Source organism: Mauremys mutica, chromosome 10 (assembly GCF_020497125.1).
Source record: "Mauremys mutica isolate MM-2020 ecotype Southern chromosome 10, ASM2049712v1, whole genome shotgun sequence".
Classification (NCBI taxonomy): Eukaryota; Metazoa; Chordata; order Testudines; family Geoemydidae; genus Mauremys; species Mauremys mutica.
This window is the reverse complement of record NC_059081.1, coordinates 10,341,930-10,361,507: the sequence shown is the minus strand read 5'-3', so window position 1 is coordinate 10,361,507 and position 19,578 is coordinate 10,341,930. Positions and strand designations below refer to the sequence as shown.

Here is a 19,578-nt window from a genome sequence, read left to right as displayed (position 1 = left end):
CAGAGTATTCATTACATGTGTACTGGTAGCAGCTCGCTTCTTTTGCACTAAGTCCATGTTGTCAAAAGGCTTATGGATGTTTTTAGGCTAAAGGAAGTTACTACATATGAACAAGTCCCTGCCTGCTGTCCCCTCCCACCAGTCACTCAGTCTTCATTGTAAAATACCCCAAGGGGCCCCCTGTGCAGTGTACATTCTGAAATAATAATAAAATGCCACTTCCTTTAAATAAAATTAAGTTGTTTTTAATAGAGTCTGAGCAAGAACTCTGGATCCCAACACCCATAACCTTTGGTAAAGTTTGCTTCTGTGTTAGAACTTTGTGCCGTTTCTTCTCTGTCTAATGGGTAGAACCAAAACTCTGGATCCAAACACCCATGAATTTAGAGAAAGTCTAAGTTAAGTTATAGGCCAAAACTTCTTAGGCTTCACCCCATCTCTAGATATTGTGCTAGAGGAGAGCAAGAAAAAAAAAGCCTGCATATTAAACAAAACAAACAGTATTCACTCAGAGCTAGACGATCACCTTTACCTTTGAGTAATACCATACTCCACAAGCAGGCCTACTGAAATTAACGTGATTACTTGCAGAGTAATGTATTATGTAGCATAAAGGTAGCAGAGTTGATTCCAAATAACTTTTGTGGTTTGTCTTGCATCTGTCTTTCCTATAACATCAAAAAGGCCAATTTAATTTTAATTAAAAAAAAATCCTTTGTGTGTAAAACCAGTACTATGTAAATCTGAAAGGCCATAGACAATATTTATAGCTAATTTTTATAAACAGGGTCCATAATTCTTCACTCTGTAATTCCATTGACTCCATTGGAGTTATTCCTGAGTTTTACACCAGTGTACATGAGAGGAGACTCAGAAGATTTATAATGGGTAAATGCTGACAGTCTTAAATTATTGTGGTGCTAATACAGTGTGGGCAGCACTGTAATTCTCTTGAAAGTTCCAACGTTTTGTTTTCTGAGATGGTTTGTTTCCCAAGAACAAAGTCTACTTACCCCCCAAAAAATATTTCCAGATGAATGAAACTGGGCTTGTGAATATCTATATTGCTGCATTTTCTCTTGGTATTTTAAAGGCCTTTCACTTTTAGGGCTTCCTATTGTTGAAATTTGTAAGGGGTTTCAGGAACTTCACAGCAGAAAGGCTTATTCATATAAGTCAGGGTTTGGTTTTTTTCTCCTGTCCCTCTAGAGTATCTTACGTAGTCATTGTAATACCAGATATTCAAGCAGCAGTTTTAAGTTTGCGAGCCATGTAACTTTGCTGTGTCCAAAAATGTGTAGACACCAAACAATACCTACTTTTTAACTTATTTTAGGAGAACTCCATGAATCTGCATAATGGTCTCACACAGAAAGTGCTTTATCTTCACCAGTTAGCTAGTCAGTTTAGTGGTATTCTATTGGCAAAAGCTTTCAGAGAAATTATGCATGGTAAATTAATGAAGGCCGTCTGAGATATTATTGTCTGTGAATGCACATGCCATTAGAATCAATGGCTGGCTGAAAAAAGTTAACGGTCATTAAGTGACTGTTAAAAGGGCCGGTGGACACAGATTCACTCCCTTCCAGGGTTCTGGTTGGATTAGGTAAAGACAGAGATTGCTATTTGCCTGTAGGCCATAGGACAACCCAGGCTTTGTGCTTTTATATCACCATTTATGTTGGGTCCTTTCTGTCACTGGCAGATTTACAAGAGTCTGAGCAAGACCATCTTACAACCAGGTAAATACCTCTTTTTCTATTGCTTTGTTTAGTTCAGTGCAAAATAGAAAAGTGGGTGCATTTAAATGCTTTAAAGTCTTTTGGACTTCTCAAAGGATGTCTGAAATGCAGATTGAAAATTGGTGAAAAGCTTTGGTTCAGTAAGTCTAAAGTTTTTGGTTTTAGATACTGTGATCTTTGCAGGGCGAGGTCTGTGAAATGCACATCTACTTGGAATAGTGGAATATCTTTTTTTTTTTCAAATGGCAAATATATCAGAGTATTGTGACAGATCTAACTGTCATTCAACAGAGTTCAGAATGGGGTTTAACTCCGGAAATTTAGACAACTGTATCCCAATATGGCAACTCAGCTGTGAATTTGTTACACAAGACATGTAAGTGACGTGAACTGTGTCCTCGGTACCTTTTATCTATATGGCAGTGTCTTTTTCTCAAGTATTGTAGACATTGTTTCAGGTGTCAGCAAGTGTATGATTTGGTCACAGTTACTTGTGACTAAAATAAAATATGCTGGAAAAAAGTGATGATTTGGTATCTTCTTGAGGCCATTGAAGAAAGCAATATAAAAGGATCTTTGATCAAGAGGTCTTCAGAAATTAAACTTGACCAGTCACTGATGAGGCAACCCTGTAGAAGCTTAATTAGTATTGATCCAGATTTGTTTTTAAGATTTAGAATTAGCGGCCTAAGAGGAAGGTTTTCCATGGTAGTTTATGCCACAGAGTCTCTGTTATTATATCACATGCGTCTCAGACAAGCATGGTTTTCCTTGAGAGGAAAAGAGAAATGCCTCATTTGACTGAGATTAACACGCACAACCTCACTAATATTTGAAGACAATTTCTCTGCCTTACTTTCTCCCTGTTTCATATCCCATAGAGATTACCCTAGACTGCTGCTGCTCGGCACTGTTATTTATATAAAGATATGTAATGTGTTTGTACTTGAGGGCTCATATGTAACAGTGTATACAATTTCAGATAGTAGACATTGGCAGGAATTACTGTGAAAAATGACTTTCTAGTGACAGCTTTATCCTGCCTATAATATGTCATTGCCTGCAACTTTCAATTAATCACGGAATAACAAAACACTGTGTCTGGCGACAATGGTGTGTCCATTAATATCAAGAAGTGAGTGAGTCTCAGCTTTATGAATGTGAATGCTGTCACGGACCCCGACCACTCTTGCTCCTTAATCAGTAGGTTTCAGTGTATAGGGAATTCCCACCCCCCCTTTATCGTCCGCCTTTGTGATCTGTTAAACTGCAATCCATAAGGTCTCGCATCTCTATAATAGTCTGATGGTGTGAGGTTTTAAATGATCTTATGAATTTGACTTTGGCTCACTCTGCATTGACCTTGGTGTCTTCAATGATTGTTCTCCATCCTGTTGAAGAAGAGGGGGATAAGGAAGAGATGGCACTAGAGGAAAGGACTTTGGGTATATTTTTCTTGGGTTTTCATGCATCCTGTTGCAATCTCTGAAGAAATGAAAGGAGGGAGCGGGAGAGCGCATTACTGGAAAATAAAAGACATGGATTGTAAATTGTGTGTGTCTCCAACACAACCAGATTGCTAGACTGGCACCTTCCATGTGCTAGACTTCATCAGCAATCACTAGATAATTCTTGTGGTAGTTCTTGGGGGCTTATATTGCTCTAACATTTACGTATTCCTGGTTGCTCTCTTCCCTTTGAAATAAGACCCAATGTGATATATCAGTGTATTGAAATCCCAAACTCTCACCATGTCCAAAGTCATATTTCTATCTCAAATTGAAATGCTGAGAGAGGCTTTGTGGGAGTGTTGTGGTTTGGGCCACAAAGGAACAAAGACTCTATGGTTTCACACTGCAGATATGTGACTCTGATACTAGACCCAACTTATAGGTAGTTCCTGTACCCACTGAAGTCAGTAGTTAGTTTTCTGTTGATTTGTGTGGAGGAAGAATTGAGCTCTCTATGATATATGCACCTAAAGTAAGTAAGAAGTTGGTTACTAATGCTTTTAGTAAGCCTGTTTGTAAATGGGTTTCCCCTCAAGAATGAAGGGAACCAGAAAAAGATTACAAAAAATGATTCATTAGATCCCACCAGAACCATTTGAGCCATTTTCTGTGAACTATTAAAGCAGAGCATTAGTGTATTCTGTACAATAGCAGGGACTAATAGAAATATCTTTAAATTTTATTGATTTATTTATTTGATGCATTGATGCTGTTTGGGAATTTGTTGTACTTTTGACTGACTTGTTTTTGTCAATGGGATGCTGGAGGGGGTTTATCTGCTTTTCTGATGTGGAGTTTAAAGTGTGTGTGTGTGTGTGTGTGTGTGTGTGTGTGTGTGTGTGTGTGTGTGTGTGTGTGTGTGTGTGTGTGTGTGTGTGTGTGTGTGTGTGTGTGTGTGTGATAAATCTTTTGGGACCCAAAGAAAGATAGCAAAACTTTCAGCTCTTCAGTAAGACTTGCTGCGGGGGGTGGCTCAAGCTTTCCATTGCTGCTGAATACTCAGCCAAACAAAGACTGTATGACAGAGACTATGCTAATCAAGGATCTATCCTGAATGTGGTTGTGGTTCAGTAAATACAGTGTTACGTCATTGCCATACAGAATTTTTAATTCCCTGTGAACAATATGGCTTTTGACAATTGGTGAGGGTTTCATTTTTTATTCTTCATCTAGACTTTGATTAACACTAAGTCTCTTCCTGCCCTGTTGTATTAGGGTTGATCTTGCAAGCTACTGAATTTTCTCGACTCACAGAGAACTGAGGGCATTCGGCACCACACAGGGTTGAGTTCTTGTGTCTGGGTTGGGCCAGTGCCTCAGCTGGTACAAACAGACATGGCTGTATTGAACCACTAACACACGCTGAGGATCTGTCCAGTTGTGTGGGGATGGGTATGCTGCTGGCATGTGTTCTAGCTACAACCTGGATCCTAAAGCCAAAAGTGGAGCCAAATGAGGTGTCTTCACCACCACTGGTTTTGCTTCCCAAAGTTATTCTTTTAGAATCTCCTTAGTGTAGTGTCTAGGTAGCAGAATAGCCTTAAAACCATATTAAGAGTCTGAATAAGTTCAGTGATTAAGTTAGCAAAAATTCTCCTTTTCCTCACCCTTCCCTCTTCTCCACTCTTCCCCCCACCCCTCTCCAAAAAATCCCTTCTCAGTAGGGGAAATGCAGATCATATTGATCTCTTCTGCCTCCTCAAAAGAACCATGTGCAGGCTATGTACTTTTTTTGTCTCCGATTTCATGAATAACTTAATTGCTTTGTTATCCCTTCGGGTATATGTAATATTAACATTGGTTAATGACATTAATTCAAGTTTTTACCATTAATAAAATGGCATTGCTTAAAATTAAGCATTATATTTCAATTAGCACTCCATCAAAATCTTTAATAGTCTGGAGCTTTAAAATGATATTTAAAAAAAAATTTCTTATAAATTTTTTATTGTGTCAAGCTAATTTCCAAAGAGTGATTGAGAGCCCAGATGATCTGAGGAACGACCCTATCTGCCATGTTTCTTGAGGGAACTTCTCTCTTTTATGACATTATACAAAAAGGTCACATTTCCACAAAGCAGGAATCTGTTTCAGTCACCTCCTGAATTCATTATCATCCTTTTTACTTTTTAACATGAGGCACATGATATACAGGCACCCCAGGTGGACATGTTTAAATTAATCTAGTAATAATTGATTCAGAAGAGATTTGGAGGACAGAATTTGCATAAAAGCCATAATGAGAGCAAATCCTCAGAGGCCAGACTGAACAGCTAAGTCCCTGAATAACTTACATCTTCTAAACTAATTTGGTTATATATGCAGCACGGTGGTGAGAACTCATGTGCTTGGAATTCATTACACACATTCATCTTCTCCAGAAAGCCCTAGCTTCACAGTGTGCGAAACTGACGCCAGCCTTCCTAGCAGTCACGCATAGCCCTTCTCCACCCATGAAATGACAAGTTCTGGATCTGAAGGGTTATTTTAAAAAAGTTGTTCCACAGTGTAAAGTCAGCACCATGGGGCTGGGAGATGCTCAGACTTTCCCCCCAAAGGATGACATTTCCTAAAGAAGGTTCTAAATTGGAGGTTTGACCCAGCTTTTAGCAACATGTCAGAAGTGCGTGGAGGGCTGCATAGTCTTAGATATTCCCTCCTCCTACACCGGCATGGTTCTGTCTGGCCTAATGTTAGATCACACAGAGTCTGACCCTGTGAGGAGCTGAGAACCCTCAGTCCCGCTGATGTCGCTGGGAGCAGAGGGAGCTCAGCACTTCCCGGGATTGGGACCATAAACTAAAGCCTGCTGCAAAGTGAATTTTGAGGCAATGAAAACAGTGAGCCGCATTTTCTCAGGGGACCTGCCTTGCTCTTCTTGAAGCTGATGGCAAACTTCCACTAACCTCAGTGGGAGCAAGAGCTGGCCAGTTCACTATGATGCAAGCCTATTGGCAGATGCCCTAGGGTATCTAAGAAAGAAATTTGGTCCAGCCTGTGTAAGATAAGATCAAAGCCTGGTTGTTTCATGGGTAGACCAGAGATATGTATGAGTATTAGGGGGACTTATGTCAGACACTTATGAAGTGTAAATTGGGGTGGTTTCAGTGGAGCTACTCTGATGAGAATTTAGTTCTACGTTGTTTGGTTTAAGCCCTTAATAACCGTGTTGAGTGTAACAGTTCTACACCCTTCATGGTAATGAAGAGTTGAAGTGACTTGTGATTTGGGTATTTTCCTACTTGTTTCTCTCCCTCTAAGTGATGTTATGCAGCTGTATATGTTTTAGAATAACACAGTTTTTCCTAAAGAACACCTATCCAGAGTGCAATAGATGGGGCTGATAAAAGTAGCGCCGTTGGTCCATGGATGAGAAAAGTTAATGTAGTGCAGCAGGTGCTTGCTGCTGAATAATGTGCAGAATAAAACTGGTGTGCTGGGTGTAGCAGGAAAAGGGAGAATCTGTTTGATTTCCCACCCCACCCCTTTCGCATTCTGGACATTTATAGACCTTTTGGATGCTTTGTAGCTGAGAGCCTGCTTGTGATAAACGATGCTGTGAGGTGCCAAAAAAACACTGCAGTGAAAAGTACTCGTGGTTCCAAGCATGCTAAACTTGAGTTCCATTGTAACATTAAGTGCTTATCCCTCTATAGTTCTAATTAAGTCATATATTTGTTATGAGGCAGCTGATAATCACAAGTCTCAGCCAAAAGCACATTTCTCCCTCACACACGCATGTTAGATAGAGGTTTTTCTCATCCAGTTATTGCACGGACTCCAGTGTTTTTGAGAGAAATACTGCAGGGTATGCTACAAATTGGTTATTCCAACCCGATTATTTCCGATGGGGGAGTGCAGGATTTTGAGTATCCATAATGCCTTGTGGTAGCTAGAACAGAGGAATGGCAATTGTTGATCCAGGGGTAGTTGGGCAGGGCGAGTGGAGGAGGAAGGAAGCGCTAACTGGCGTCTTTAAGTCAGAAAATAAAGTCTTGCTGAGTAGATCAAGCCTGCATGTTAAACCTCACTATCAGATAGGAAGTTGGGTGGCATGGCTAGTTGATACATTGGCTTTTGGCTGCTAGAGACTCAAGTTCAAATCCTGGCTTATGTCACAAGTGAAAATAAGGCCTGGTCTACATCTAAAAGTCAGGTCAACCTAGCTACATCACTCAGGGCTGGGCAAAATTAGAGATCTAATTAAGATGACCTGAGTCCCAATGTAGACACCGATAGGTTGACAGAAGAATTTTTCTGTCGACCAAGCTACCATCTTTCGAGGGGGTGGATTGACTTCAATGATAGAAAAACCACTTCTGCTGCTGTAGTGAGTGTCTGTGCTACAGTGGAATAGCTGCACTGCTGCCACTGTCACGTTTGCAGTGTAGACATACCCTGAGTTTGTTGATCTCCTTTTAGTTCCTTCCGCATATTGCAGTCACAGGACCACCACAGGGGCTGGTAAAGTGCAGCATGATCATCAATCTCTCCTGAAAAGAGTCCCAGGACTGGACGAGCCAGGGGCTTTACAGCGTTGAGGCAAAGGGGGAACTTCCACAGTATTGTATCTGCCTGAACTGTGCCTGACTTACTTCCAGGGCTATTACTAGTTTCTCTTCATTGCCACAGGCACAAAATTTATTCCAAAAGCCTTAATTAAAGAACACCCCCAGTGTGCCTCTACATGGCAATATCAAACAATGTCAGTAAAACTTTATGGTTAGTACTGTAATTGCGCAAAAGTCAAGCAGAGTTATGGTTTCCAAATTAAACTGGGAGAACAAGGAGGGCCTTGTGTCTAAAGTGTTTGGAATCAAGAGACCCGAGTTACTTTTCTGGCTCTGCCAAAGACTGTTTATTTGCCTCTAGGCAAGCCACTTAATTGCTCTGTGCCTCAGTTTCCCCATTTGTAAAATGGGGCTAGTAAAATTAACTCGCGGGACTGTTGAGAAGATAAATTCATTAGTGTTTGTGACATGTTCCAAGATCCTCCGATAGAAGGGCCTATGGAAGTGCACAGTATTATAAAAGTGAGCAGTAACTTTGCATGAATATAGACATTTCTATTGAATCTTTTTGAGTTTAAAAAAATGAGAAAAATAATTGAAAATAACTCCCATTTCCCCAGCATAAGAGTATAAGAATGGCCATACTGGGTCAGACCAAAGGTCCATCTAGCCCAGTATCCTGTCTTCTGACAGTGGCCAATGCCAGGTGCTTCAGAGGGAATGAATTTTCCTCCAGGGTAGATTGGCAGTGGCCCTGGAGGTTTTTCGCCTTCCTCCGAAGCATGGGGCAGGGGTCGCTTGCTTAAGGAGTGGGTGGATCGGCTTATGTGGCCTGCATCTTGCAGGAGGTCAGACTAGATAACCATAATGGTCCCTTCTGATCTTGAATTCTATGATTCTATGAACAGAACAGGTAATCAGCAAGTGATCCATCCTCTGTTGCCTATTCCCAGCTTCAGGCATACAGCGGGTAGGGACACTGTCCCTGCCCATCCTGCTTAATAGCCATTGATGGACCTATCCTCCATGAATTTATCTAGTTCTTTTTTGAACCCTGTTATAGTCTTGGCCTTCAGAACATCCCCTGACAAAGAGTTACTCAGGTTTACTTTGTGTTGTGGGAAGAAATACTTCCTTTTCTTTGTTTTAACCCTGCTGCGTATTAATTTCATTTGGTGACCCCTAGTTCTTGTGTTATGAGAAGGAGTAAATAACACTTCCTTATTTACTTTCTCTACACCAGTCCTGATTTTATAGACTTCTGTCATATTCCCCCTTAGTCGTCTCTTTTCCAAACTGAAAAGCCCCAATCTTATTAAGTTCTCCTCATATGGCAGCTGTTCCATACCCCTAATAATTGTGTTGCCCTTTTCTGTACCGTTTCCAATTCCAATACATCTCTTTTGAGATGGGACGACCACATCTGCATGCAGTATTCAAGATGTGGGCGTACCATGGATTGATAGAAAATATATTGCTTCTGTGTCTTATTATCTATCCCTTTCCTAATAGTTCCCTTTTAAACTATTAATTACTCAGAAAATACACCTGCATTTATTTAAATATTTATTGATTTACTGCAGTAAGGGGCAAATCCTCTGCTCTAGAGGGGGCACTTGGGGGCTGAGAGTGAAGCTAGCGCTTCTGGATGCACTACTGTGCAGATCCAGAAGCCATACAAAAGAACTGTCTATTCGGAGAGGCTAGCCCCTGGCCCCGCCCCTTCTGCCTAAGGCCACGCCCTCAAATCTTCCCCTCCCTCGCCGGCCCCCCAGCCGTTTGAGCACTGGGCAGCCCCAGCCCCGGCTGCCCCGAGTCCCATGCCACAGGCCGGCCTGCCTTAGCCCCAGCCCCTGCCCGCTTTGGGGAAGAGGAGGAGCCCGGGCTGGGGCTACGGGGGAATAGCAGGAGGGGGCCTCGGGGCAGAGCGTGGGCGGGGGCCATGTCTGACTGTTGGGAGAGGCTTAGCCTTTCCTGGCCTGCGATACGCGCCGCCCATGCCAGACGCCATTGCCACAGCTTGTGCGGGAGTAACCAGACAAGAAGCTGCTGCAGGCTTAAGGATGCAATAGTGGATGCACAGCTGCTCTGCTACTGCCCTGTGACCTATGAGGACTCCTCCCCTCTCTGGCCCTCTGCAATTTCCCTTGTTCAATCCTTTTGAGGGAACACCTAGAGATCTGAGTTGGAACTCGGGGCTCCTGAGTCCTGATCCAGGTTATGTCAATCACTCCTCCTGAAGCCGTAGGCGCCGACTCCATGGGTGCTCCGGGGCTGGAGCATCCATGGGGAGGAAATGGTGGGTGCTTAGCACCCACTGGCAGCCCCCCATCAGTGCTTCTCCCTCCCACAGCATCTCCTGCCCATTTCTCTGCATCAGGAGGCACGGGGTGGGGGTGGGGATCGGGGGAAGTGAGGGCGCAGTGCACACGGGGGCGGGGGCAGAGCAGGGGTGGGAAAAAGCAGGGCAGGGGTGGGGCATTGGGGGAAAGGGTGGAGTTGGGGCGGAGCTGCGGGGGCGGGGAGAGCACACCCTGGCAGATTAGAAACTCAGCACCTATGCCTGAAGCCTTGTGCAAGAAATTTATGGCCTGATTAGCAAGGTGCTGAGTACTGTAGCACCCACTGACTTCACTAGGAGTTCTGGGTGATGGACACTTCCGAAAATGAGGTCCTTAATCTCTGCCTTGATTTCTCCATCTGTGAAATGGGGACCTTGAAAACTCATTTCATACCCAGTGCAGTTCCAAGCAGACAAACCTCCCTCAGCACAAAAACCACCATCACTTCTGGCAACCTTCTTGACCATCTCAGCAGAGATGCCAAGTGCTGACTGGGGACAGGGATGGAAATACCTTCTCAAGCCTAGCAGGTGTCATAGAGGGCATGGGGAGTTAGCTCAAATGGTAGCGCGCTCGCTTACCATGTGAGAGGTAGCGGGATCATTGTCTGCGTTCTCCAAGCTGCTGCTCTTTCCCACCCTTCCCATCTTTCTCATTTAGTTAGGATTGGTCCTGATTTAGCTGGGATTGGTCCTGCTTTGAGCAGGGGGTTGGACTAGATGACCTCCTGAGGTCCCTTCCAACCCTGAGATTCTATGATTCTAGGGGTCCCCGAGAGAAGGATTGAGGCATACGGACAGGGCAATGTGTGCAAGCTTTGACTGCCAAACTAGTTCCTTGGATAAACAGAAGACTTCAGACTCCGGGGCACCTTTCACAAATACTGAATTCATACCAAAACCCCTAACAAAATAGCTCACGTTTTTGTATTACATGTAGCCAATAAAGCAAGTTCAAAGGTCTTTTTTTCTTTTGAGGGCATCTTGAAGCATGTAGGAAATCAGTCCATGTGTGGTTAGGCTAGCTCTGTACAAAAGTAGGTTTAAGTGTCTGCAGATCAGGTATTTATTTGTGCCTACTGGGTTTGGCAGGTGCCCAGCGATATAGTAGGTCATGCTCTGCTGCACATACCCGTACTCTTGAATCAGAAACATTTTATGGGAACTTTACATAATAGAATTCTGTTCTGGAGGGACCTCCTCTAAGGGTGACAGCAGTTCAGTTTCCATGACCATTCAGTCATTAGCTTCTCTGCCAACAAGGGGGCCAGCTAATGCCAGTTGGTGGCTCCTCTGATTTGGACACCTGGTCCGTGCAGAAGTGGACTGAGACCCACTGACTCATTTCAGACTAAGCCACCAAGCTGCCATTAGAGAGTATCATCTTGTAGTATCTAATCCAAAGCCCATTGAGGTCAATGGGAGTCTTTCAATTGACTTCAGTGGTCTTTGGATCATGTCCTTGGTTACTACCAAGATGAGCTGGAATCAGATGGTGATCTAAGCCCATTACCAGTCCCTTGAGCTATCTAGTCCTACAGATGCTCATACCTTAGATCATTTCTTCTCAACTCCCTTTCAGTCTTCCATGCCATGTGCCTGCAATGTGAAGTAATAGGTTAAGTAACTTTTTATTTATGTGGAGATGTCTGAAATATTCTCATATGTCAAGATAACAGAGTAATGTGTCTTCTTGTATTTCCTGATTTGTGGTGTTTTACTCCTATATGAGAAACAACAATGTTGTCAAAAGCTGGTGAGTGCTTCAAAAGAGACAAACTCCCAGTGAGTTATACACTCAGAAAGAGTAACAATGGCCCAGTGGTTAGAGTGCAAGCCGGAGACCCAGGTGCAAATTTCTGCTCTGCTACAGACTTCTTGTGTGATCCTGGGCAAGTCACTTAGCCTTTCTGTAAAAAGGAGGTGGTAATACTTCCCTGGGTTGTGAGGATAAATATCTTGGAGGCTCTTAGGTTCTCAGGATAGTATGCTAATTAGGGCCATATAAGTAGCTTGTAGAGACTGATGAAGCTACAAGTAACAAGTCCCAGCCAGAATCAAGAACTTCAGAGTATAACTGGAAGTAAAAGTAGAAATAAGTCAGTGGTTTAAAAAAGAAAAATGCAATGCATTGTTTAAAACAAAAAAAGAGAGCGATCCTCTTCCCAGACATGCATCTGAACAATGGTTTATGTAGTCAAATGTATCTGGCATTAAAAAATAAAAAGTTCATTATGCTAGAAGGGAGTCTAGTTCTGTAAATGTGATTGAAAGATTTGACATTGTTTTATATAATTGCACTGTATCGTTTCCTTTTGTAAGACAGATCCACTGTTCACAACATAAACAGCACTAATGGGTAAATGTACCAACTGCTGGTGGCAGAGAGAAAAGCTCTGTTTTTTTTTCTTGATAGTGAGAAGCAGCCTTTTGAAACAGTCTGAAAGAGTGAATTCCAGCTGGCTGGGGTCTGTGGTCAGGGCAGGCAATGACAAAAATATAGCAAAAACTGCATTTTTGTCGGCATTGGGGTTTTTTTTTCCGTTTTTTTTTTTTACAGTGCATAGTTCGCTGTGCTAGGCTGTCATCACTGTATTGCTCAGCTGTCATGTTGTATAGCATTTATATTTATTTTGTGTATTGGTCCAATGCTCATTTTGAATATTTTGGTGCCAGTGCACCTCTTTCTGCTGTTGCTCCCAGCTTCCAAAGTCCTGTTTCAATAACACCATAAACGTATCCACCCAACCATAAAAAGGGTTTTGAGGTTATTTTTGACTACAGTGGGTCTTGATTCAAGGGGTTCATGGCATTGATTTTTGTTCAGTTTTTCAGAGCAGTGGGAAGATATTCACAGATATTTAAGTTTTTGATTTTTTTTATGGTTTCTTTTTCACCTTGGTTCTACTCGGGATGATTTTGAAAATAATGATCTTGAATACAACTTTAGATTTAACTACACTGGTAAACCTTTAAAGAGAGAGTGGAAATTTACACGATCAGGGAAAACTTTCTAGGGAACAGGGATATCTACTGGACTGTGGCATAGTCTCCCAGGGAAAGTGGCAGAAATCCAACCACTTGACACATTTTACAACTAGCCTGGACAAAATGCTAGTAACTGTACAACAGGGAACACTGTGTTGGCAGGAGAATGGTCTGCATGACATTGTGAGTCTTTTCTCTCTGCAGCTTTTAAGGTTCCATGATCCTAGCGAGTATGCAACTTGGGCTTCTCTGTCCTTTGATTCTAGACTTCACAGTGAATTTAGGAGTGCATCAGAGGAATGTGCAGGAGGCCTAGCATATATGTCTTTGTGTCAAGGATGAGCACTTTATCTCTGGTTATTATTGCAACTCAACAATGTCAATCAAGGTCACCTTTTTTGGGTGAGGTCCTACTAGATCGGGGTGGGCAAACTTTTTGGCCCGAGGGCCACATCTGGGTATGGAAATTGTATGGCGGGCCATGAATGCTCACAAAATTGGGGGTTAGGGTGCGGGAGGGGCGTGGGAGGGGGTGAGGGCTCCGGCTGAGGGTGCAGGCTCTGGGGTGGAGCCAGAAATATGGCGTTCAGGGTGTGGGAGGGTACTCTGGGCTGGGACCGAGGGGTTCAGAGGGCGGGAGGGGGATCAGGGCTGAGGCAGGGGGTTGGGGCATGGGAGGGTTTCAGGGGTGCAGGCTCTGGCTGGTGCTTACCTCAAGCAGCTCCCAGAAGCAGCGGCATGTTCCTCTTCTGGCTCCTACGCGGAGGCGTGGCCAGGCGGCTCTGTTCGCGCCCTGTCCACAGGCACCACCTCTGCAGCTCCCATTGGCCATGGTTCCCGGCCAATGGGAGCTGCGGGGACAGTGCTTGGGGCGAGGGCAGCATGCGGAGCCCCCTGGCTGCCCCTATGCATAGGAGCCAGAGGGGGAGACATGTCACTGTTTCCGGGAGCCATGCGGAGTGGGGTAAGCCCCTGACCTCTCTCCCCAGCGGGAGCTTGAGGGCTGAATTAAAATGTCTGGAGGGCTAGATGTGGCCCCTGGGCCATAGTTTGCCCACCCCTTCCCAGGTCCTTTCCCATGTTTGACACCCTCCACCATAAGAAGCACCTTGCAGTGGGGGAAGGCTGCATGCTACCTTCTCTGGAACCCAGTGTGGGGAGAGTGATACAAAGCACATCTTCCTAGATGTGGAGAATATTTGCTGTATTCAGTCCCTTGCTCACTTCCGTAATGATAAAGTTTGTGATACAAGAGGGGACGTGGGGGTGGTGGTCCCCCTCCCCCTGATTTCCTGCTTGGCTTGTACTGAGCATGCTCACACAGACTGAGCATGCTCAGTAACACTGCTGAAGCCGTTACCCTCACTCCGCCCCCACAGTATCCTCTCTTGATGCCTCCCCTCATAGCATGGCTTGCATGTAATCTCTCCCTAGTACCCTGTGTGTGTGTGTGTGTGTGTGTGTGATCCCTCCAATTGCCTTGTCTTTAGTGGCATGTGCTATAGACTGTGCTAACTTTAACTTTGAATTATTTTCCATCTCTCATTTTTGCCAGTGCCACTTGTTATTTTAACTTGCTTATGTTTTTAAAAGAAAAAATATGTCCATCTGCAGTATTTGTGAGCTGAGACATAGCGCCTCCTGGAGAGAATCACAGTGAGATTTTATAAAAGCCCTCTCTGAAATCTGTGCTAATCTGGGGCCTGAGAATAGCTAAATGCCGGTAACACTTGTCACAGTTCAGGGCAACTGCACCTATATTCCCACCGCTGTGCTCCATCAAGGACATCCACTTAAAAGTTTCTGGCTCCCAGCCATCACCTCTCTTGGGCGGAGACCTGCTCCTCACTCCCTCTTGAACAGTGCTTTTCCAGGCTGCAGAGTTCCCTTACACTGTGATATTCCCAGCAAGCCAGACTACCTAAACAAGCTAGAGTCTGCACTTTGCTTCCTCTCCAGAGGCTATGAACAGAGTAGTTACCCATAGGTGTCAGTGACTGCACAACTCTTTCTAAGCAAGTGCGTTTGTTCTTAAAGTGAAAGCATTATAGCGAAAACCTATTGAAAACAATAAAAGAAGCTATACACATGCTAAAAAGCTTACCAAAGGTCACCTGTCAGTCATATGGGCCCTAATAGGACAAGTCCTTCCAATCCTTCCGGAAGGATTAGAGCTCCCCACCCATTTGCTGGATCAGAAAGAAGGCCCTGAATCAACAGAAGAACATAGGAATAGCCATACTGGGTCAGATCAATGATCCATCTAGCCCAGTATCTGGAAGGACAGTGGCCAATGCCAGATGCTCCAGAGGGAATGAACAGAACAGTGCAATTCTTGAGTGATCCATCCCCTGAAGTCCAGGGCCAGCATCTAGCAGTCAAAGGTTTAGGGACACCCAGAGCATGGGGTTGCATCCCTGACCATCTTGGCTAATAGCCATTGATGGACCTAACCTCTATGAACTTATCTAATTCTTTTTGAATCCAGTAAAACTTTTGGCCTTCACATCATCCCCTGGCAACAAGTTGACCATGTGTTGTGTGAAGAAATACTTCTTTGTTTGTTTTAAACCTGCTGCCTGTTAATTTGATTGGGTGACCCCTGGTTCTTTTGTTATGTGAAAGGGTAAATAACACTTCCTTATTCACTTTCTCCACACCATTCATGATTTTATAGACCTCTATCCTATCCCCCCTTAGTTGCCAGTTTTTTAAACTAAATAGCCCAGTCTTTTTAATCTCTCCTCATGGAAGCTATTCCATACCCGTAATCATTTTTGTTGGCCTTTCTGTAACTTTTCCATTTCTAATTTATCTTTTTTGAGATGGGGCGACCAGAACTGCACGCAGTATTCAAGGTGTGAGTGTAACATTGATCTATATAGTGGCATTATGATATTTTCTGTTTTATTATCCATCTCTTTCTAATGGTTCCTAATATTCTGTATGCTTTTTTGACTGCTGCTGCACATTGAGTGGATGTTTTCAGAGGACTATCCACAATGACTCTGAGATCTTTCTTGAGTGATATCAGCTACTTTAGACCCCATCATTTTGTATGTATATTTGGGATTAAGTTTGATTATTACTTTGCATGTACCAGAATTGAATTTCATTTGTCATTTTGACAGGTTTCAGAGTAGCAGCCGTATTAGGCTGTATCCGCAAAAAGAACAGGAGTACTTGTGGCACCTTAAAGACTAACAAATTTATTTTAGCATCAGCTTTCGTGAGCTACAGCTCACTTCTTCGGATGCATAGAATGGAACACACAGACAGGAGATATTTATACATACAGAGAACATGAAAAGGTGGAAGTATGCATAACAACAGGAAAAGTCTAATCCCAGTTTTGTGAGATCCCTTTGCAGTCTGCTTTAAGCTCAGGCTATTTATCCAAAAGGCCTTTCTTTGTGTGTTGGTCTCTGGAGAATGTAGTTTGAACTAGTATATGTGAGCCTCCACAGGAGGTGGTACCTCTCTGGGAGGGGGTTACAACCTGACTGATTTGCCTTAATCACCACCCACTGGTTTTAGTTCCTGGAGGAGCTAAAGTAGCCCTCCCCCACGGAGTGGAACACAGTCCTACATAAACCATTCATTTAAAACAAGGGCCACAAAGATGCTGCATGGGATTGCACTGTATGTCACATCTCCCCTCTGAGAGGTCGCCCACAATCCCAGCCCTCAATAATACAGACACTTAATACACTAATGTCTTTCAGGGATATTACAGGAAATTGCTATGTCTGTCAGAACAATCAGTGACATAATTGGGGATTGATGGTGCTCATAACCACTCAAAAGGAGGCAAAAGATTTGAAAAATCCTCAGGCCAAACCCCGAATACCTTCCTGTAGTAATTTTGCAGCATTGAGGGCTTTGATCGAAACCCATTGCAGCCAATTGGAGGCTTTCCATTGACTTCACTGTGTCAGACAAAACTGCCACCGAGCCAAATCCCAAGTCTTTTTTTCAGATACAACTCGCTGAATGCAATAGGAGTGAAAACCAAGGGCCAAATTCTGAGGTCTTTCATCACTTACTATTCAGGCAAAATTCCCACTGACTTCACGGGGTTGAGTTAGCCCAAGTAAGGGTTTAAATTGGACACAGCCTCTTACGGTACATGGAACTGCTCGTGTTGCCTGTAGTTAAAATTGCCTGAGGCTTCCTGTTCTAGGATCCCATTTTCAATTGCTGTGATGGGGTGTACAAACCCCACACTGGGCAACAAGGGGTTAAGGGATTATTTTGGGTTCAGCCAGCCCCTCCCCACCGCAAATGCTCCATCTGCTGGAGGAATTAAAAGGCAGGGAACAATTAGTTTATTTGGGGGTCAGAGTTGGAGGTGAGCGGACCTGTTGCTCCTGTAGAGCAGAGGGAAGCTTAAAGGCTCTGATACGGCTGCCCAAAGGTGGCCTCCTTTAGAGAAGGGAGGACCCACCCCAGATACAACCAGAGAGGGAAGTATCCTGTGACCTTGGACACTGGTAACTCCCTTTTTACTACTTTTTGGTTTGGATTTCCCCACCAGGAGAAGGCCTTGGACTGAGCTAACCCTGGTGGGAGGGGGGACCAGGAGGGATAGCTCAGTGGTTTGAGCATTGGTTGTGAGTTCAGTCCTTGAGGGGGCCACCTAGGGATCTGGAGCAAAAATCAGTACTTGGCCCTGCTAGTGAAGGCAGGGGGCTGGACTCGATGACCTTTCGGGGTCCCTTCCAGTCCTATGAGATAGGCCCAGGGAGGACAGCCTTAAGCAGCCTTGGTTGTAGGGTTGCCAGGTGTCCGGTTTTCTACCAGAATGCCCGGTCGAAATGTGACCCTGGCGGCTCCAGTCAGCACTGCTGACTGGGCTGTTAAAAGTCCGGTCGGTGGCGCAGTGGGAGCCTGGGGCTAAGGTGGGCTCCCTGCCTGCCCTAGCTCCGCGCATCTCCTGGAAGTGGCCACGCGGCCCCAAGGCTCATGGGCAGTCAGGGAGGCTCTGCGCACTGCCTGTGCCCCAAATGCCGGCTAAGCAGCTCCCATTGGCCGGGAACTGTGAGCAGTGGGAGCTGTAGGGGCGGTGCCTGCAGACGCGAGGGCAGTGCGTGGAGCCTCACTGGCTGCCCATGCACGTAGGGGCTGCAGGGACCTGGCCGCTGCTTCTTGGGAGCTGCGGTAAGTGCCTCCAGGACCCCGAACCCTCTCCTGCCCCCCAACCCCCTACCCTAACATGGAGTCTCCTCCCGCATCCAAACTCCCTCCCAGAGCCCACAAACATCCCCAACACCTCCTGCCCCAGCCCCCTTCTGCACCTCAAACCCCTCATCCCCAGCCCCACCCCAGAACCTGTACCCCCGGCCAGAGCCCTCACCCCCCCCTCGCATCCAAACTCCCTGCCCCAGCCCGGTGAAAGTGAGTGAGGGTGGGGGAGAGTAAGCAACGGGGAGGGAGATGGAGCGAGTGGGGGCAGGGCCTCAGTGAAGGGGTGGTGCCTCGGGGCAGGGGTGTTTCATTTTGTGCAATTAGAAAGTTGGCAACTTTCTTGGTTGCTAGACTACTGGTAGCCCAAGGGGCCCTGGGTTGGAGCCTGGTGGAGTGGAAGGGCCCGGGCTCCCCTCCTCACAACCCTCATGGCAGTCAGGGGTTTTGGCCATAACCACACTTCCCAACTAGATCCTAAGTGAGGACCATTACAGTTGCTTATAACTTTGTCAAACTTTATTGTTCTTCTTATCTGTTGTTTGTATTTCCCTAGGAGCCCCCATCATGGATCAGGTGCTCTACAAACGCAGAACAAAAAGACTGCCCCTGCCCCAACTTGCTTACCATATAAATAACTGTTAGGGCTGAAATTTTCTATGGTGGATGTCTGCCTCAGCTTAAATTTTTTTGGAAAGTTTCACCTAAAATGGTGGTTGTTTCTGAGAACAAAATTAGGGGAAAATACATTGTTGTGCATGTATTTTAAAAAATCATTGCAACCATTTCATTGAAAAGCTGTAGCTACCCCCTGCTTTGGAGCAGGTGCTTGAAATGTGGCAGGGGAAGGTGGTTGCCCTGGTGTCAAGGACATACCTTCTGCTCTTCCCATGAAAAACTGCCCACATTGGGCCAAGTGACAAGCCTTTGAAAAAAAATTCTCTTTTTGCACATGCTCACTAGAAATTTGTTAATTTGGCAGCTAAATTCTCTAAAGATTCTGTCTGCACTGAGCATGCTCCAGTTTGCAGCGGGGAGACTGTCTCCTGTGTTCTCAGTAAAACACCCTGCTGGAAGCCAGACAATGAGGGAGAGAAGGAGGAAGTAGCCACTCTGGAATGCAGAGGAGATGAGAGATAGGAGGGGGTGTGGTGGAATGAGCGAATTAATCGGTGCAGGCAGCTGAGGGGCTGGGGCAATCTTAATTTTGGCATTTCCTAACTTCTGAGTGCTTGATTTTGCAATCTTAATGTTCTTTTAACATAATTTTTTATATAATATATAGTAGTTGCTGCAGATGC

At 44.7% G+C, this 19,578-nt stretch overlaps 1 protein-coding gene across 8 annotated transcripts in view; it reads left to right on the top strand.

Moving 5' to 3' along the window:
* Positions 1-19,578, top strand: part of SEMA5B (semaphorin 5B) — a 343,951-nt gene that overhangs the window by 154,584 nt on the left and 169,789 nt on the right. The window contains exon 1 of one of the 8 annotated variants that reach the window (XM_045032980.1): positions 17,476-17,586. The exons of 4 other annotated variants lie outside the window; for them this stretch is intronic. The gene's annotated coding sequence lies outside the window, so the exon portion shown is untranslated. Of the gene's footprint in view, positions 1-17,475; positions 17,587-19,307; positions 19,450-19,578 lie in introns of those variants that run through there. 3 more of the 8 variants (XM_045032981.1, XM_045032978.1, XM_045032977.1) reach the window with 3 other exon arrangements.